Source organism: Anguilla rostrata, chromosome 6, assembly GCF_018555375.3.
Source record: "Anguilla rostrata isolate EN2019 chromosome 6, ASM1855537v3, whole genome shotgun sequence".
Taxonomy (NCBI): domain Eukaryota; kingdom Metazoa; phylum Chordata; class Actinopteri; order Anguilliformes; family Anguillidae; genus Anguilla; species Anguilla rostrata.
This window is the reverse complement of record NC_057938.1, coordinates 42,940,503-42,957,963: the sequence shown is the minus strand read 5'-3', so window position 1 is coordinate 42,957,963 and position 17,461 is coordinate 42,940,503. Positions and strand designations below refer to the sequence as shown.

The 17,461-nt window shown below is 46.7% G+C and overlaps 1 protein-coding gene across 1 annotated transcript in view; it reads left to right on the top strand.

The window, feature by feature from the left end:
- Window positions 1-899: 899 nt before the first annotated feature.
- The window catches only part of LOC135257271 (rho guanine nucleotide exchange factor TIAM2-like), a 58,433-nt gene continuing 41,871 nt past the window's right edge, over window positions 900-17,461 (top strand). Inside the window, exon 1 of the mRNA XM_064339842.1 lies at window positions 900-1,166. The gene's annotated coding sequence lies outside the window, so the exon portion shown is untranslated. The remainder of the gene's footprint in view (window positions 1,167-17,461) is intronic.

Genomic DNA, 17,461 nt, shown 5'->3' with positions numbered 1-17,461 from the left:
CACCAGCGCAACAAGTAGCTATAAGATTGAAAGTCATTAAGGAGTAACACCATTCATTCAAAATAGAATATATTCTCTCGCAATTTCAAAAGTTACACTCATGTTTTGACTGGTAGGTTAAAACATAAAGTTTGTTAGTTTAAAGTAAAAAAAATAAGAACAGCATTTGTCAACAATGTTGTGGGTAGTAAATGAAAACAACAATATTCGTCAACAAATTTGCCTGACAATTGCATGTTTAACCCCCCTGTTGTTGCAGTGATGGCAGGTTGTTTGCGTGTTTAAAAGGTTGCATAGCACTTTTTTCTACCAAGCAATAAACCCCTAGAGAAATATTACCCTGTTAATGGAATTAACAGAGCATTTAATTAACCCCTCGGGGGGAAGTATGCAATGGTAAAGGACTGAATTTCTGATCTTTCCCCATGTCAGTTTCAATTTGACTCCAGTTTCAAAATCATCCAACAATAACATAAAATCTATTTTATCTTTACTTACTCTGTGTCTTCAACAAGAAAACGTATGTCACTAGTGCACTTTTAGGAACTTATAACGATTCTCTAGCGATTTCATTCACAATCATTTTGTTGTGACTGACTAACTCACACCAGAGAAAACCTGAAAATATCCCTAATGTTCTTGGAAAAATTTAATTGCTAAATTGTTTGTATGAAGAAAGTAGCAAAAGAATGTGTATGTCCATTTACTGCCAAAAAAAAATCACCATGAATAACAATCATAGCGCTATGTTTCAAGTTCCCCCTGACTTTGTACGGGACGTGAAGTAACACAAGTGTTCCGAAAGAATGGCCCATAAGCTACGATCAATGGTTTTAAATACATATTCAAATTAGATCATGCTCGCGCTCTTGTGATAGATGGATAGAGATGTCTGTCACATAGAGGTGTGGCTACCAGCAGAGCAGCATTGTCTGAGAGGAGTTGACATGGTAGTAGAGCTTGCTTAGTTAAGAAATTGTTGAGCATCGTCGTCCAGAACAGAACGCATGAAACTGTAGGGAGTGATCTGGAGCAAAACGAAGATAGACTTCTGCTGAAACAACAAAGCGAAATACTTTTTAGAAGTGAATGGAATTACACAAGTGTAGGCTACGTCACCGATCACCTTTTAGAGTATTCTTCAGGATAATTGTCTGAAACCGCTGGTAAGTTTGGGAAACGGGTGGTTTGCTGTTATAAGGATATGCAAGTAGAGATAATTTAGCAGTGAGAGCACATAGGTTATAGCTGCAAACGTCCTGCTTAGGTATTTAGATATAACTTGTAAACTTTTCGCTCATGCTTATCTAACACTTTTCTACGTTAATCGTACTTTTATGTGATGTAGGCTAGCCTATGTGGAATTACGATGCCAGTAATGTTTTTGTACTAGGCTGTTGCAAGTCTGCCGGATTTTGCATCTCAGGATCACAGCTGTTGCGTCTCTTCCCAAACAATAACATTACCATATCAATAGCTAATAATCCAATCTCTTTGCTTGGCAGAGAAGTTTTTACTTATTTAGCCGAAGTTAGCCTGACTCGAAATTTCTGAAAAGCTTAACGTTTAATATTATAACATGCAACATTATATTTACAAGTAGCCTACCCATACCCATATTAAAAACTTTTAGGAAAAGCATTTTGCTTGACTTCTGTTGTCAAAACTGATGATGAATGGGAGGCGCACTTGCGAGATTGAAAAGCCACCTGTGTGCCGAATGAGTTATTGCAACTTAGCGACTTTATGTTCGGAGAAATTGCACTAATACATTTCAGTAAAATCAAGAGGCGTCTAGCGAACACCGAGTTAGTATTTGTTGCGAAATAGCGTTTTCATGTCCAAGTTACTATTGCTAACGCTACTCGCACTTTGAACACAGGGCTTGCGTCCGGAAAAAACAATGATTCGGGTGTGTTCTAATGACAGTTGTTTATAAGGTTTATGATTGTTCTAACTGGTAGTCTCCTGAGTATAGCCTGCAGTTCGATGTATGGTCGCACTCTGCCAAACATATGCGCAGTGTTTGTCTTGACTCGACTCGGCTCCACGGCATTTTCAGTGCAGGGCTTTTTGGATTGTAATTATAGAGCAAAGCGCTTTGGACAAGACTTGTGGATATGTGAAACTGCCTTTTGAGGAAAAAGACTGTACCCAGACATGATTTTTAAAAAGTCTGTATATTTCGTCTGGAAAGGGAAATTATCGCATGCTTTTGTTCTCGATTTAGACTCCAACGTTGATAATTTGACGCCTAAGCATAGTGAGCTCACACGTTTACATCTTGCAAACTTGTAGCAAATTATCACAAAAATGAGCAAAGTGAGAGTAAAGCATTGTGTTGGAAATAGGCTTTGGGATTGATTAAATTCAGTTTAATAATGCTTTCCTAGAGCACAACTACTAGCAACACTAGGCTTCCTCAAGACGGAAGGGTATGAAGACTTGTAGGAAAGGTTTCTGTTCGTTCTTTCTCCAGGCTTGTAAAACATCCCCATTAATTACATACACAGCTGCTCTTGGCTGAAACCCTTTCTGTCAGTTAATTGTTGCCATACCAGTGGAGGATGGATGAAGACAATACAGAGATTATCAGTCAGAACCATTAATTGTGCAATTGACTTTTTGCATAATACAAAATAGGCCACTTGAAAGGTGTGTTGTTGCTTATCTGTTTGCCCAAGAGCCTTTCTGTTACTGAAAAGGCAACATGGTTTGACATGGTGTGAACCATCTCTAATCTGTGTTTATACTTACTGGATCATGGCTGTGAGTTCTGAGGGAAAAATACATGTCACCTGTGTATTCTTAAAGAAAAACAGAACTCTGAAATGGCAAATGGTTTTGTTTGGTAATTTGGAGTTTTTGATGGATGACAATAATGTATATTTTTCTCATTTAATGCTTGTGAGTTTTCGCAATTATGCTTATTTTCGTGGGTGACATTTACTTAAAATTGTGATGCGGTTATCCAGCATTGCTTGGTAACAATGTAGGCCAACAAAAAAACTTGTGAATGCCCTCCTGATAAAAGGAAGTACACCTTGTTGTATGACTATGGAATGTAACTTCCTTCCCTGCAAGCAACTAACTGATTCAGCATTTCCACCACCTGCCCCTTGGTCTTGTTCTTCTCCAAAAATGTCTCTGCTTTCTTAGTCTCTCTTTGTGATTTGGTCAAAGTAGAGCTTGTCTGATGCTTCCCTCCCTGTTTTTCTCTTGGTGTTTTAGTGTAGTATTGTCACGGAAGCTGTGAGTCACATGAGGGTGCAGCAGGAATGATTTGTAATGTAAAAAATTCAAAAATATTCATGGTGTTGACCAAAATTTTCCTAAAGAGTCTTTCTTTTGCTATGATATTGCATAATATTATGAAAAGAAGGTGTCTTACAAATATCACTGACCAATTTGTATCTTTATCCCAATTTTTTTCTGGAGTGACTAAGATAATATATTTTTCTCAGGGAACAGCAGCTCTGTCTAGCTCATTTTATGGTCAGATTTTCTGAGCACACACTAGTTCACCATCTGCTGATCAAACACTTTTAAACTTTTTAAACTGTTTAAGGCTGTTTTGTGTACTTTCCCAGCAAAGGCACCACATTTCATGAATGAGTCGGTATGCCTTACTTTCACAGTCATGAGCAGAGACCATATTAAAAAGAAAACATAATTTATATACTTGCCCAAAGAGGGAAAACTGGAATGGAAGTCAAATTAATTTTCGTATTGAATGCACTGACTATAGCCTAGTGCTTTGAATTAGCCTAAATGTAAATTGGTGTCTCAGACGCACATTACAGTTTAATTTCATTCAGATGGAGCTACAAGTTCGGCTGGGGACTTTTCCTAGTCAGAATGCGTGAGGCCATTTGTTTCTGCCAACAATGGCTAACACCCCTAAGGACTGTTCAGTACTTTTTATAAATTCATTATGACAGGACTGCCCCCTGTTCAATGTATACAATTACACTGCAGCTCGATGGGAGTGCGTTCAATGGTGGAGTGAGTATTCAGTCTGGAGGGCATTATGAGGTGTGTATCCTCTCGACAATATTGGTTTTCCGAGACTTTTATTACAGTTTTTTTGTTTCTTTCCACTAATTTATGGTGCAAGAAATCCTTCTAATTCTCCCAGTAAGCGCCCATCTTTGTGGCCGTCTTGTTTTTAAGTGATTTAACAGCCCCGCGTCCCTCCTTTCTTTGTTGTTGTGGAAACGGTGCAGCCGTCAGGGCGAGTGTGGGGGTGCCAGAGGCATAAAGTGCGCACAAAAGGACCTCTGGAGCCGTGGAGGGTGGAAGTGGCCAGAGCAAACAGTGCAGTGCGGCGGGAGGGCCCGGGCATGCCATTGGGCACGGAGCACGCTCTGCCATGGAAACGGAGCTTCGTGGTACAGCCTCACTGACGCGACTCCTTCAGGCCTGAGCTTCGTACTGGACCCTGCATTAGCCGCAGGGTTCTGATCTACAAAGATAATTCAAAGATACTTCACTCACTGGCAAGCGTATGTTCTGGCAGGTACCTCTTAAGCTGCAATGTACTATTTTCTTGGAATGAGTAAGCAGTGGAGCATTCCAGCTCCTCCATTATTTTCAGCACAGGAAATTTCCCTTGCGAGGCGGTCGATGCTATCTCTTGAGTGCGGCCAATCTGACTATTGTTTGGCTCAGATTGAGCGTGAACTTTTGCTGGCTATTGAAATCTGGCAATCACGGAAATGTAGCTCATTCGACCTGAAATCTCACTTTCGGTCACTGACATCAGCTCGCTTGATCGTGACTGTTATTATTGTAAGATTGCGGGCAAGCATTGCGCCGCAATAGTGCAGGAGCGCGGTTCATATTTCGGTAGTGTTTGGCTGTTGTCCAGGGCCGTTCAACCTTGTTTACGTTGCATGGCTGAGTTCTTTCAAATTTTCGAAGTTTGACTGAGAGTCAGTCTTTTTCTCGCGTCTGAATACCTTTTTTCAGAAGAAGGGGCTTATGGAACTTTGTTATTTTCTGTGTAAGAACGAGGGAGCCTTTTTATTATTTCTCACTGCATCGTAAACCAAGCTGAAAAAATGTGATACTGGTTTCTGCGGGCTGCTGTAAAATGCTTGTCTACACAGAGCAATATGCTCCTTTGTTTTTACTAGTTAAATTTTTTTTCTCAGAGAGAGTCAGAGTCAATATTGGGCCTTCTCTCTGCTTTTTTGGTTCACCATGGAAACTCTCCTATACAATATTGTTCTCTATAGTCTCCTTACATGACCCCCAGCCAGCAGTAGATTAGGGCTTTGCTCCTTTTCTGGTTCCTTCCATGGCCTCCCTGTTTGCGTTCAATCACTACAGAACCGCAGAGAACAGGCAAACGCGCGGCCTTCTCTTTCTTTAATCCAAAAAACGCCGTTGCCGCTTTCATAAAAGGTTCGCCGCAAGGTCCGAAAGCAGAGGAAGTTTTGCCTGGCGGACACGTGCCGCCTGTGAAAGGAGCGGGCGATTTCTCCCCCGGTTGCTCGGTGACAGTAACGATCGCGGTAACGAGGTTTCCCCGGCGATGCGGGGCGCCTCCTGCATGCGCCAGCTGCTCTTTGTGTTCAGAGGGCCGGGATGAAACGGGGGAGAGGGCTGCAGGAACCCCTGATATGCCTTCGGCTCTGGACAATGCTCCCGTTCCACGTTGCCAGTGAGGGGGCGGCGACCTTCTTTACCGGGGCATGAAGGCCGAGAGGAAGCGGACTGTCAGGTGTGCGGCGGTCATCTCGGCAAATCAAAGGATCTCTTGTGCCTGCACTTAATTGGCGTAAGGCTCATTGTTCCCACGGAGACGTGTGGTCTTGTACAAGTATTCACACAGGATTTAGTGATCTATTTTTATGGAATCTATTTATTTATTAAGAATTAAAATTGGTCCCTACTGACCAATATTCATCCAAGTACTGTTTGAATGTGACGTACCTACTTTCAATTGGCTTTCAATTGATTTTTTCATGAAAAAACACACCGCAACTCCATGACTTTATTTTTGTTTGCACTGCTTTATAATGTCTGTATCCTTCTAGCTTTTTGAATGACTGGTTGTTGTAATATACAACTGTATTCAACTGTGATGTTGAGACTTCTAGATCACGTACAATGGTGACAAATAGACTATATCGTTCTCTGTGTGTGCCTAATAGGTCAAAACACCTTTTAATGGGTTTTTTTTTGTTGAGATTTTGAAACGATTGCAGCCTTCAATTGTCTGAACACCTGTGGGTCTGAGAATTGGTTGCAGATAAAGACCGTGTTCATCTGGAAGATGTTTCCCGAGCGAACAGATGGGGGGAAAAAGGTTCATTTCGGGTTCAGTTCCCTGGGACCCATTGAACGACACGCGGAGGTGTTTAAAAAGATTAATAAGCTGCTTTTAAATAGTTTTATATCCCCTCGTGTCACGGCCGCTGGACAGCTGATGTGGCTTGTAGAAGAAAGTGCTGATTAAAAAAAGGGGGGGGGGGGAGGCGAATGCAGCTGACAGGTGCTAATGAGCCGGTTATTAGATTATGAATCCGGGTGATAAATATCTCAGATTTGTATGAGCATGGGAGTCGCCCGTGCGAGCGGAGGGTGTCTCTCTCTCTCTCTCATTTAGCCTTCTGGCGACCGTTGACCTCACAGCGGCCGGCCGTTGCCATGGATACGCTCCGGGCCAATTTCGGCGAGGTGTTCTGTTCGCCCGCCGTTTGTTTACTGCGCTCGAACACCCCGCTGAAGGCAGTCCGGTCTCCACAATGCTTCAGGACCCTGTCAGAGGGAGTCGGGGGCGAGATCCCAGGTCTGTATAGCTTGCCGTTTCTTCATCTGTAAACAGTGTGTAAACTTAGTAGTGACAGCTTATAGCAGGTAGGCCAGTTTATGCGATTTGTCACGTACAAGGCAGTAGATAAAACTTTAGGTTTATGGTCATGGGGACTGGAGTGGTTTTATACTGCTAGTACTGAGCTTTGCAGGATGCCAGCTTGTGTGATCGGTATTAGTGTATGATTTTCAGGATGGTTTTTTTTTCCCTGAAAGAGGCCAATTTTCTCCTCCTCCTCCTCACCCCCTGTGTTGAGCAGAGATGCCTGGCCCTCGCGGTTCTGCAGCTCTCCGGTCAAGCAGCCGGGTGATTACAGGTGTATTTTTATCCCGGCGATGTAAAATTAGCCCTGCGCCGTGTCTGCATCCGCTTGCTCGTACATCCGGCCTTATCCGTGAAAATGCCCCGCCGTTCCGCGGGCTCCGAGCGGCAGGTAATGCGGGCGCAGCTGGAGTCGTTCTGAACGTTCGAACGCCGAGTTCCAGACTCTGCCGCTGCTAAATTTGTTATCGCTCAGACACAGGAAGCGTAGGACGGTTGTGTCGTGTGCGCTTGCTTGTGCGTGCTTGTGTGTGTGCGTGTCTGTGTGCGGGCTTGCATGTGCGTGTGCATGTGTGTGCGTGCATGTGTCTTCAGCCCGAGGATGGGTAAGAGGAAGTGGAAGCGGTCAGGTCACGGGTCAGGGCTGTGCACCTGCGTTTCTTGCTGGTGTTTGTTGAATGAGTTAGCATCTCGCTAGCGGCCACGCCTGCAGAAAGCGTGATTGATTCACTCGGCTCTGTCCAGAACTGGACTGGAGTGTCCATACCATGGTCTCCTGCCTCCAGCCTGATGTAGTTAATCCATCTCCAGCAAAAGCCCATTGGAAAAGCAAACACAGCTGCGGGGGGAGCAGCAGCTGCTGTGGAACCCGCCGACAGCGCTCTTACTACGTTCTCGCTACGTCGCCGGGGAGTTTTTCTAATGTGAGAACATTGCTGCGACGTTACAGAAACTTCCCAGTAACATTATGAGAAGACTGTATTTTTGTCCGAGTTGGTGTGATGAGAGACGTGTGGTTGTTCTGAGATACAAGGAATTCAGCTTGTGTCATCGCTCTACCTGTAGCCAATCATTTGTTTGCTATGTCGCTATAAGGTGGCCATGTTTTCTAGCAGATTAACGCACCTATCATTTTTTCTGCGTAGAGCAAAAACTGTTGGGGGCGAAGAAGGACTGGAGCAGTTTGCGGAATCGAAAGGGTTAAACCTGCTTTGTTCCTGCAGTGCAGTGGATGTGGCCACAGGTTCGTAGGCCAGCTGCAGAACGCACACCGGATTGAAAGAGCCCTGGAGTCTTTGTAGGGTCGGCAGAGAAGAAGGGCTCTCTGTTTGGCGCAGCCGCCGCGGTGTGGAATGTCTGTGAGATTTTCCACCCAATTAACCTTCATTTTCTCGTGCAAGCAGGCTTTTCCACCCACCCACCCACCCCCCACTCCCCACCCTCCGTTTTTTGATCTAGGAATGCGATAGGCTTGGCCGTCTTGGCTTTTGTAGCTCTCAGCCAGCCAGGCTCACGCCCGGCGTCTGGCGAGGGAGGGGGGGGGGCCCATTGATTGTTTTTGGGTCAAAGGAAACGTGTAGCCCGAACGGGCGAAAATACGCTCGATTAGATTCACCGAGGGGCTAACGCCACAGAGAAAGTCGGCGCTGTGCTGATACGGTCTCCGCGGGTTATTCCTGCTGGAAGCAGCCTCTGATACGACTGGCTGCCGTGTTCCGAACGTCCTGGTACGGTAAGGTTTTGGTGATTACACCCAGGTTCTCCTCCACAGAATCCGCCTGTCGCTGAATCTGCCTCAAATTGAGTATGAATGTGCACTTTCTTCGGCCTCCGTTTTCACTTGAATGCCGGAAGTTTTCGGTTTTTTTTTTGTCTCATTCAACTAGAAGAACAGTGTCAGTGTTACCGGGCCGAGATAAATCATCACGGATTTTGCGCATCTGAGAAATGTGGGCAGAGTTTACTCTTTGTTTTTTCGTAACGGCCTGCTTCCTTGTTCCCTCCTTCAGAAAACTTTGTGTGAAGATCCCATGTCTATACGTGACCGGGTCACACATAGACACGCATTTTGACCCGCAGTCACATGGCGGTCAGTCAGGGTGCCTTTGCACATGAGTTTGAGAGAGTGGAACATCATGTCTCCAGTGAGCATCTTTGTTACACTGGTGATGGTGTGTTACCATGACCTCCAGTGAGTCATAGATTAAGAGCGGAAAGCCGCCATTTTCCCGCTGCTAAAGGGCCATTATGTCCATATTAATTATAACGCATGTTATTTGTGTAATGCCTCTCAGGTGCAGCCTGAAAGTGCTCAATATTGAGAAATTGAAGATGGCGTAGCCCCTGCAAAAATAGCGTGTTGCCAGTATACTGAAATCACATGCAGTATCAACATTTAACAATAGATAGTTAAATAGGCAAATTACCTCTGCTTTCAGATATTGCCATGAATATTTTTTTTATTGCATTTTTGTGAAGTGTATTTACCACTACATATTTTCCACATATTTACAGGATATTGCAGTGCTCCATTATCACAAGGGACTGGCAGCTATAGGTTCAAAGACTCCCAGGGGAAACCAAAAGGGGTCTGAATGACTTCTGCCATTTGCTTCTCAGCCATTTGCTTAGAACTGTTGAAGGGCTGAAGTGTTTCTTGTTACTGACCAGCAGCCTAAATGTCTTAAGGTTTTTAACAGTGTCATATTGTGAATTTGCCCTGTATCTTGTGTTTTCCCTTTCAGCTGTAACACAAAAAAATTAACATCAGGCAGTTTTTGATCTTTCATCCTGAAATTAACGCACAACTAATATACCTATAAAATACATTGACAGAAAAATAGTAATTGTACTCTTTATCTATTTATATTTTGTGTCTAGCTCACATAGTTATGTATGTATGGTAATCTGATTTATATGCTTTTAGTTACAATTGATGTCTATTGCAGAGCTTAGTTAGGTGCTTCGACACCAGGCGGTTTGAAGCACTCGTGCGACATCGTTACTCTGAGTTGTGCCATGTTGAGCTCGGTGTTTTGTGCTCAGATAATGTCTGACTTGGAAGCAATCAGCTACTTTATTGAAATAAGAAAGACATCCTAGGTGCTGTTTGACACAGAGTGCTCTGTTAGCGTCCGATAGCATAGCACCACTGTCATGTCTTGCTCTCAGTATGTGGGCACGTTAATGACTGAGAATAGAGCTGCCAGGAATGACTCATAATTATAACCACGCCAACCATGACATGGTTTCAGTTTATTTTTACGCAACAGCGCTACAGTACGTTAGCCTTGTGCACATTGTGGCCTAACGGACATTTTTGCGTTTACGTTTTTTCCGTCGCATGACAATGATGTCCAGCCCTCCCAATCCCACAATTCCGCAGCAGTCACTGCACCACCGCTCTTCTTTCACGCTCATGCCTCTGAACTGCCGGAACTCAAGGCAAACCAGGCAAACAAGAAACAGGACATTCAGACTTTTCAAAAACTGGAAAAGGTTGAATGAGGTGATCAAGACCTGACGGGCGGCCATTTTGTCATCCAGGCCCGGCCAAGTGGCTCTATTGGTCGGTTCCGTCCTGTCAGCGCAGGACGTGCACCCCCTACATATTGCCCGATATTTCCACATAGGAAAGGTTTACCGCACAGCTTTTGATAATGCGGATTATTATTTGCCCGCGAGTGTAATTTGCGAAGCCGTCCGTCTTCCCGTGCGGAGAGAGCGGCTTTCCCCTGCGGAGCTGAGGGAGCGAGAAGGCCCGGTTAGGCGCCCTACGGTCTGCCCGACCGACCGGCGAGGGGAAACCACAGCGGGGGCCCCGGGGTCTAATAATGATGCTTTACAGTAAATCTGATGGCATCGGTGGTCCCGTGTAGGATAATGACCACCCAGCAAAAACCCGTGCGCCAGCGCGTCGTCCATTTCGGATGACGTTATGGCGGAATTAAATGGTGGCCCGCTCCATTTCCTGCTAACGCTATGGATTCTCGTTCAGAACTGTTCGCCATAAGATTGAGTTTGTATAGTTTTGTATATGATAACCATTAATGAGCCCTTTGTGCGGTCGGTGTTCCTGGTGACCGCTGTGCATTTATGGTCGCAGTTAGCCAGAATGACATCATGACAGTTCCAGCGGTTAATCAACGCAAGAAAAACACGAGGGAAGCTCGTCTTCCCCCCCCACCCCCGAGACGTTGAAAACACAGTCTCCTAAATACAGTCTGTCTCGCTCAGTCGCTAATTTGCGGACAAAGAGCTGCAGTTATAAGGTGGTTGTTAGCAGTTGCGTATCCCCGTGTCAGCTATGCGGCTGTGGTCGCGCGCTGGAGAGAAACAATGCTAAGGAGCGGCGGACTGTTTTAAGAGCACGGTTGTGTGTAGAGCGCGGGCCCCCTCCCTGAGCTATAATCCCGTCAAACCCGCTGCTTTTTCACAGGCTTCCCTTGATTAGCAGAGGCCCTGCTCTGCTCGAGGCCCATCCCCCATTTCCATACCATAGTAGGGAATGACATCTTAGCCTGTCACATGCTGTGCCAGAGCTTCCTTTAATTACAGAGTCTTATATTCTGCAAGCCCCCCCCCCACCCTATTCCCCCTCCCTGCCTTTTTTAAAATAATGATCAGCCCCTTAACACCCCACCCCACACACACACACTCACACACACAGACACACACATTCACACATCTTACACACATTCTACGCAGTTTCACACAACATTGCATACACACACAGCACATATGCATATAACATTCATTACCTATCCTATGCACACACACACACGCAACACATGCATGTTTACACAAACATTTGCATAAACACACACAAGCACGTATACTCATATACACACACATTCATATGCACCTATTCACTCACATGCATACACACACACACACATTCACACGCATATGTACACACATTCCTATGCGCATGTTTACACACACATTTGCATAAACGCACACAAGCACGTATACCCATATACACACACATTCATACGCACCTATTCACTCACATGCATACACACACACACAAAGGACACTCAGACATGCTCAGACACTCAGCAGTAGGGCGGACTTGGGGCAGGGAAGCGAGCGCACGTGTGCACGCGTACACACAGACAGACCCGCACGTGGACAGGCACGGCGGCGGACTTGCGTGCGTACAAACACACACGCACACACACACACACACACACACACACACACACACACACACACACGCAGGCCGGCCGGCTGAGAGGAAACTCTTCGGGGAGACTTCTGGCAGCGCTTCGCCGTGGCTAAACGGTCCTTCTCCTTTTTTTCTTTTTTGTACTCTTTGTTTTTCAGACGGACGTTCCCGGCTCTGAGAGCGGGAACAGTAGAAATGAGGAGCAGGTGGCGGTGGCGGGGGCCCCGGTCGCGTTTCCTTGTTGTGGGGGAGAGGACGGCTCTGGCCCCCGGCCCGCGCCCCGTGTAGTCGCTCCAGACAGAGCTGGCCTTTGTTTCCGTGGAGCCCGCGGGGGTAAAAATGGCAGAGCCCCAGTCCCTAAAATCCTTAAGATTAAGGAACTTATACAGAGAAAATTGGGCTCCGCTACCCCTGCGTAGGATCAGTGCGACCTCTTCTGACCCCAGAACTTCGGTTTTCGTTGGGATTTGTCTGTTGTTTCTGGCGGATTCCAGGCTCGGTGCAGGCCAAGTTGTAACGGGGAGGCAGTGGTAGTGTGTGTGTGTGTGTGTGTGTTTGTGCACGTGCATGTGTGTGCGTGTGTGTGCATTCTGTATGCCCTCCCCATAGCACTGTAGTCCGATATGCTACTCAAGCCTTTGTGATTAAAACAAAGCCTTGCTCTTATGAGACGATGGTTCCTATCCCATCCCTCTTTCTCCCTACATTTTTCCTTTCCTCTCCCTTCCCCCCAAAGTTTCCTTTCTCTTCACTCTTCTTTTCCCTTTTGATTCTTCCTCCCTTCTTCCCCCTTCCTCCCTCACTCCCTCTCTCTCTCTCGGGTTGCATAAGAGCTGCTGTTGTGGCTTCCCGGACTCCCTTTGGATGGGGATCCGATTTCCTTCGGTTGCGACATTTCCCCAAAAAAGTTTTGTTTCCATTATGCTCTCCGTTCCCGATCCTTCTATGACATCGCTTTGCAGTTCCCTGTTACGTAACCACTTATGTGGATCTGCCCTCAGATTCCTTTCCTCCTGCAGTCTGCGGATGGCGGTCTGTCTCTCCCCGCTCTTCCTGGAACGGCACCAGCTCTGAACCCGCTTTTATCGAATCGTTCAGTCGGACATCGCTGAAATTCTATTACGAATATGTCAAACAGCCATCAGCAGCCCCTCTCTTTTATCCTGGCCCGGGCTGGCTGAATCGCTCGCTTGATCCAGAACATTCCTCCTGCCATTTTTCAGTCTTGCCCAATATGTTGTGTAACACAAGGCTGGTGTGTTTTTTTTTTCCCCCTCCAAAATTCCTTGTGGTCCCCAGTGAAATACACTCTTTGGCCTCAGACTCCCTTACTCCTTATATAATATTATATAAGCAAGAGGGGCTTGTTTGGGATTTATTTTACTCTCTCAGTCATGGACACTCTGCAACAGCTGTTTTCCTTTCAAAATATATTGCGAAATATGTTTGCATCGGGCTTACAATGAGATAAAATGGCAGGTTTGGGTTTCTTGTCTGCCATCGTAACATTCCCTGCAACAGAAATGAATTTCTACACTCAGAAAAAGGTAAACAAACTGATCATCGTTGTCTTTGTTGCTTAGGAGCCTGTCGGTCAGGTACGTCCACTTCTCCATTTCCAGCTTTTGTTGGCTTGAAACCGAAACTGCCAGCTGGTTGCCTTGGAGATCGCATTTGTCGAAGTTTTTGTAGCTCTTAAAAACATACGAATTTAGAATTCAGTTATGGGAAATGTAGTTGCGATGACATGAACTCAGGCCATGCGCTGTGTCTGAAGTTAATGTTGTGGGGCCCCTGCAGTTGGAACCAAAATGGACGCCTGCTGCTTTGCAGAGCCGGTCTCTTGTCTTGCAGTGGTATGCTTGGAACACCGTGTGTGTTTTCAGGCCAACAGTGGTCACATGGTTTGTCACCTGGTAGAAACCAGATTCTCATCTATATTCAGTGGGGTCTTTCCTGTTTCTTTGGCCAGGAAGCGGCTTGGTAGTCGAAGCCCGCAACGGGGTCGAGAGAAGGAAGCGAGCGGTCTGGGGGCCCACGGCGGAACGCGCCCCGCCCTCCCCAACAGCGGGGGGGGGGGAAGGGCCCCCTGTTTCCTGACCCCCCCTCTCCCCCCCGTCCCGTTTAAGGCTCTTTTAATGCTCCCAGTGCAGCGCGCTGACTCTCGAGGCACGGTGGCCATGTGTGACCTCATTGTGTTGCAGAGTCTCCCCCCCTGCGGAAACTTTAAAAAAAATACACGCGTAACATCCAACGCTTTTACTCCCACACCCCGTAAGAAGCGAACCTTTCAAACGGGGCGACAGGTCAGCTGATGGGAAGCGGCTGGCGATTAAAAAAAAAAAGAAAAAAAACGAGGCTCCGCCCGTTCTCTCGCGGGCCTCGCCCTGCCGCGCACACACAGAGAGGGACTGTGTTCGGCGCGCCGTGTGTGTGTGTGCGTGCGGCAGCGCGCACGTGTGTGGAGTCCTTCGTCGGGGCGGCCTCTCGCTTCCAGGAGAAGGAGCTCGTCAGCAGAATTCCTGAGTTTCTTTTTCTGGGCTCCGCCTCTGGCGCCGAGCCACCCCGAAAACCCTCGGCTCCGCGGGGACGCGTTATAGATGTTTAATCGCGGCCGACTGAACGGGTCGAAAAGGCCCGAGCGATCCTTCTTTTTTTAGATCCGCGTCGTTAAAACGACACCGACCCACTGACTTCAGTCTAGGCCTGCTGAGAGAATATGGTACAATCAAAAAATGATGATAAAATAGAAGCCCAAGATTTAGTGTGGACCTGGTCTGATTGTGGGGGAAATGGTAATGTTAAGGACACAATGCCAAAGTGTCTTTTACACCAATCCTTACTTGGCAAGGTTGAGCGAGGTTGCTTCGTTTCAACCACCCGGTGCAAAATACATAATTAAACTGACAGAATGTAAACGATGAGAGGTCATCGGCAAGTAACACAATAACTCGCTAAGAGAAGGGAAGTGCTAAAGCCATGCAGGAAGTAATGTTAACACGGTGCAACAAAGACCAACAAAGTTCTGCGGTGGCAACCTTATGTTTCCCGGACCTAGCAGTGTATATTATCACTGGCATCTGAATCAGTGATGGATTGATCCTGTTCAGGAGAGCCAAGATAAGCGAGCAGTAAAGAGATACCACATCAGCGAAAAGTCAGCGATGAGAGCGACGTGTTTTCCAGGTGTTGTAGGCCATAGGTACTTCAGTGATCTTCAGTGCTCTTTCATTTAGTAATTGTTATACAGTGCATTTGCACTTTCCTTCGATTATACAAAACATTTTATTACAAATGCACTTTTGCCCTCGGTTTTCACCCTTGATAAAATGGCGACTCCAGTTCCTTGAGTGAAAACACCTGTTTTATTCCTTTAAAATCCCACTGCCGCGTTAAAGCAGTGCGTTTGTACCCAGAATGGGGGTTAGTTCGAATGAACGGTTGGGGTCTCTGGAGGAGGCGGGACTTAGAGAAAGAAGAGAGGGCGGATTGATTTGAGCTCTCCAAGGTTTGCACGGAGGAGCTGGGCGTGTTTACACAAGCTTAGCCGCGAACCACCACATCCTGCCCATTAGTGCGCACGCTGCCTGCGTGTAATGTTTGCGCACATGCACATTAACCAGGTGCGCCCCAAAAAATGGGAGGACCTCGCCCGTTTCTTTGGGGGAAAAGTAAGCGGGGGTTTGAAGGGCGGCCGTGAATATGGCGGTTGTACCCGGCGTCTCCCTGGGGTTGTTTACCAAATGGAAACGGAACTGAACCGAAGTGGAGCTAGCTGGCGGTCGTCGGAGGGAGGCTGGCACACAGTTCTGTGACCGCCAGAGAATGCGGTGTTGACCCACTGTGCCGAATATGGCCAACGGAAAGCCCGCGGACCGCGCTCTCAGCCGGGCGTGTCGAGAATGAGCGTCCGCACTGAGAGACAGTCCAGTTTCTGAAGACAGGCATTGGGACAACCACTGGAAATCGACCATAGATTGTTGAAGATCTATGAACCAATTCACTGTGACATCATCCATTGATGGTGCCGCCATCTTGTGCAAATTGGAGCCAGAGATAGTGCAGTAGGAAAAAGGGGCATGAGGCCCAGCCGAGTCTGGTTCGTACAGTGACGCAAACTGTCCACAAAATATTAGAATATTGTCTAAATAAAACAATGACTTGGCACATGGGGAGACATTAGACGAATCATATGGTGTAGTGTGTAACAGAATTCATTAATCCACTTCAATTGAAATCGGTTTTCTTATTCTGCACTGGATAGTTTATGTGTTTAAGTGTTCTATGGAGTTTAATTCTCAATGTGCTTGTCAGATGTAAGCATGGCAGAGACACTCCAAACATTTTCACCATATGCTTTCTTTAGTCTGAAAGAAGCAGAGGAATGACTTGAACCTCATTAATGTCATCTGTGCTTATGTGACCACACATCAGCCATACCCCCACCCTCCCCCCCCAAACACACACACACACTCACACACAGCCACGTCGCTCTGTTATTAGCGCCGTTGGGTTCATGTCTGGGGTGTCTGAGTGTGTGAGTGTGTCAGGCTCTTCCTGATGGAATTCTGTGTGTAATGGTTCTTATGGGCTGTGATGGATGGGCCCAGCCCCCGGGGGAGGGGGACGGTGGGGGTTTGGGGTGGGGTGCGGCAGCATCTGGACGCTGAGTATAATGGCCAGAGCTAGGCACTCGCGCTGCCTTTGTGTCCCCCGGGACAATGGCGCATAATTTGATGTTTTGTGCGCCCCACTCGGCCAGAAGAAGAGGGCCGGGGGTGTGCGGCTCCTGGCAAGAGGTCCCCCAGTGAGGCGGTTAATGAAGGCGACTGAGCGTGAATGAAGAGACCCCCCCCCCCAATACAACCGCACACTCATGCTCGCACACACACACAAACACGCAACAGACACACGCATACGCAGATGGCACACACACACGCAACAGACACACACCCACACACACCCACACACGCAACAGTCACACGCACACACACACATACGCAACTGGCGCACGCACACACACATACACAACAGACGCACACATACACACTCAGACACACTCTCTCTCTCTTTCTCTCTTGCTCTTCACTTTTCTCAGTTGGAATATCACTGCTACGCTTAGTGGCACGCAGCTAATTTTCAAACAAAGTCCAAACTCGCAAAGAACAAAAACACAAATGCTAACTTATGGCTTCAGTTCTGGATCTCTTTTACAGCAGTGCTAATGCAGCTGAAGGTCGGAGGTGTGCGTGGGGAATATGTTAAACCTGCTGTCCCAACCCTTCTTTTAGCCTCCTCCCCTCTCCTGCTCCCCTACATACTAACTGGTCAATTTCACTGATGGATTGCGAAGAGGGCGCTCTAATTATTCCCCAACAAAACCCTGCCATATGGTAACAAGTGAGCCAAACGCTAATTTTATTAAT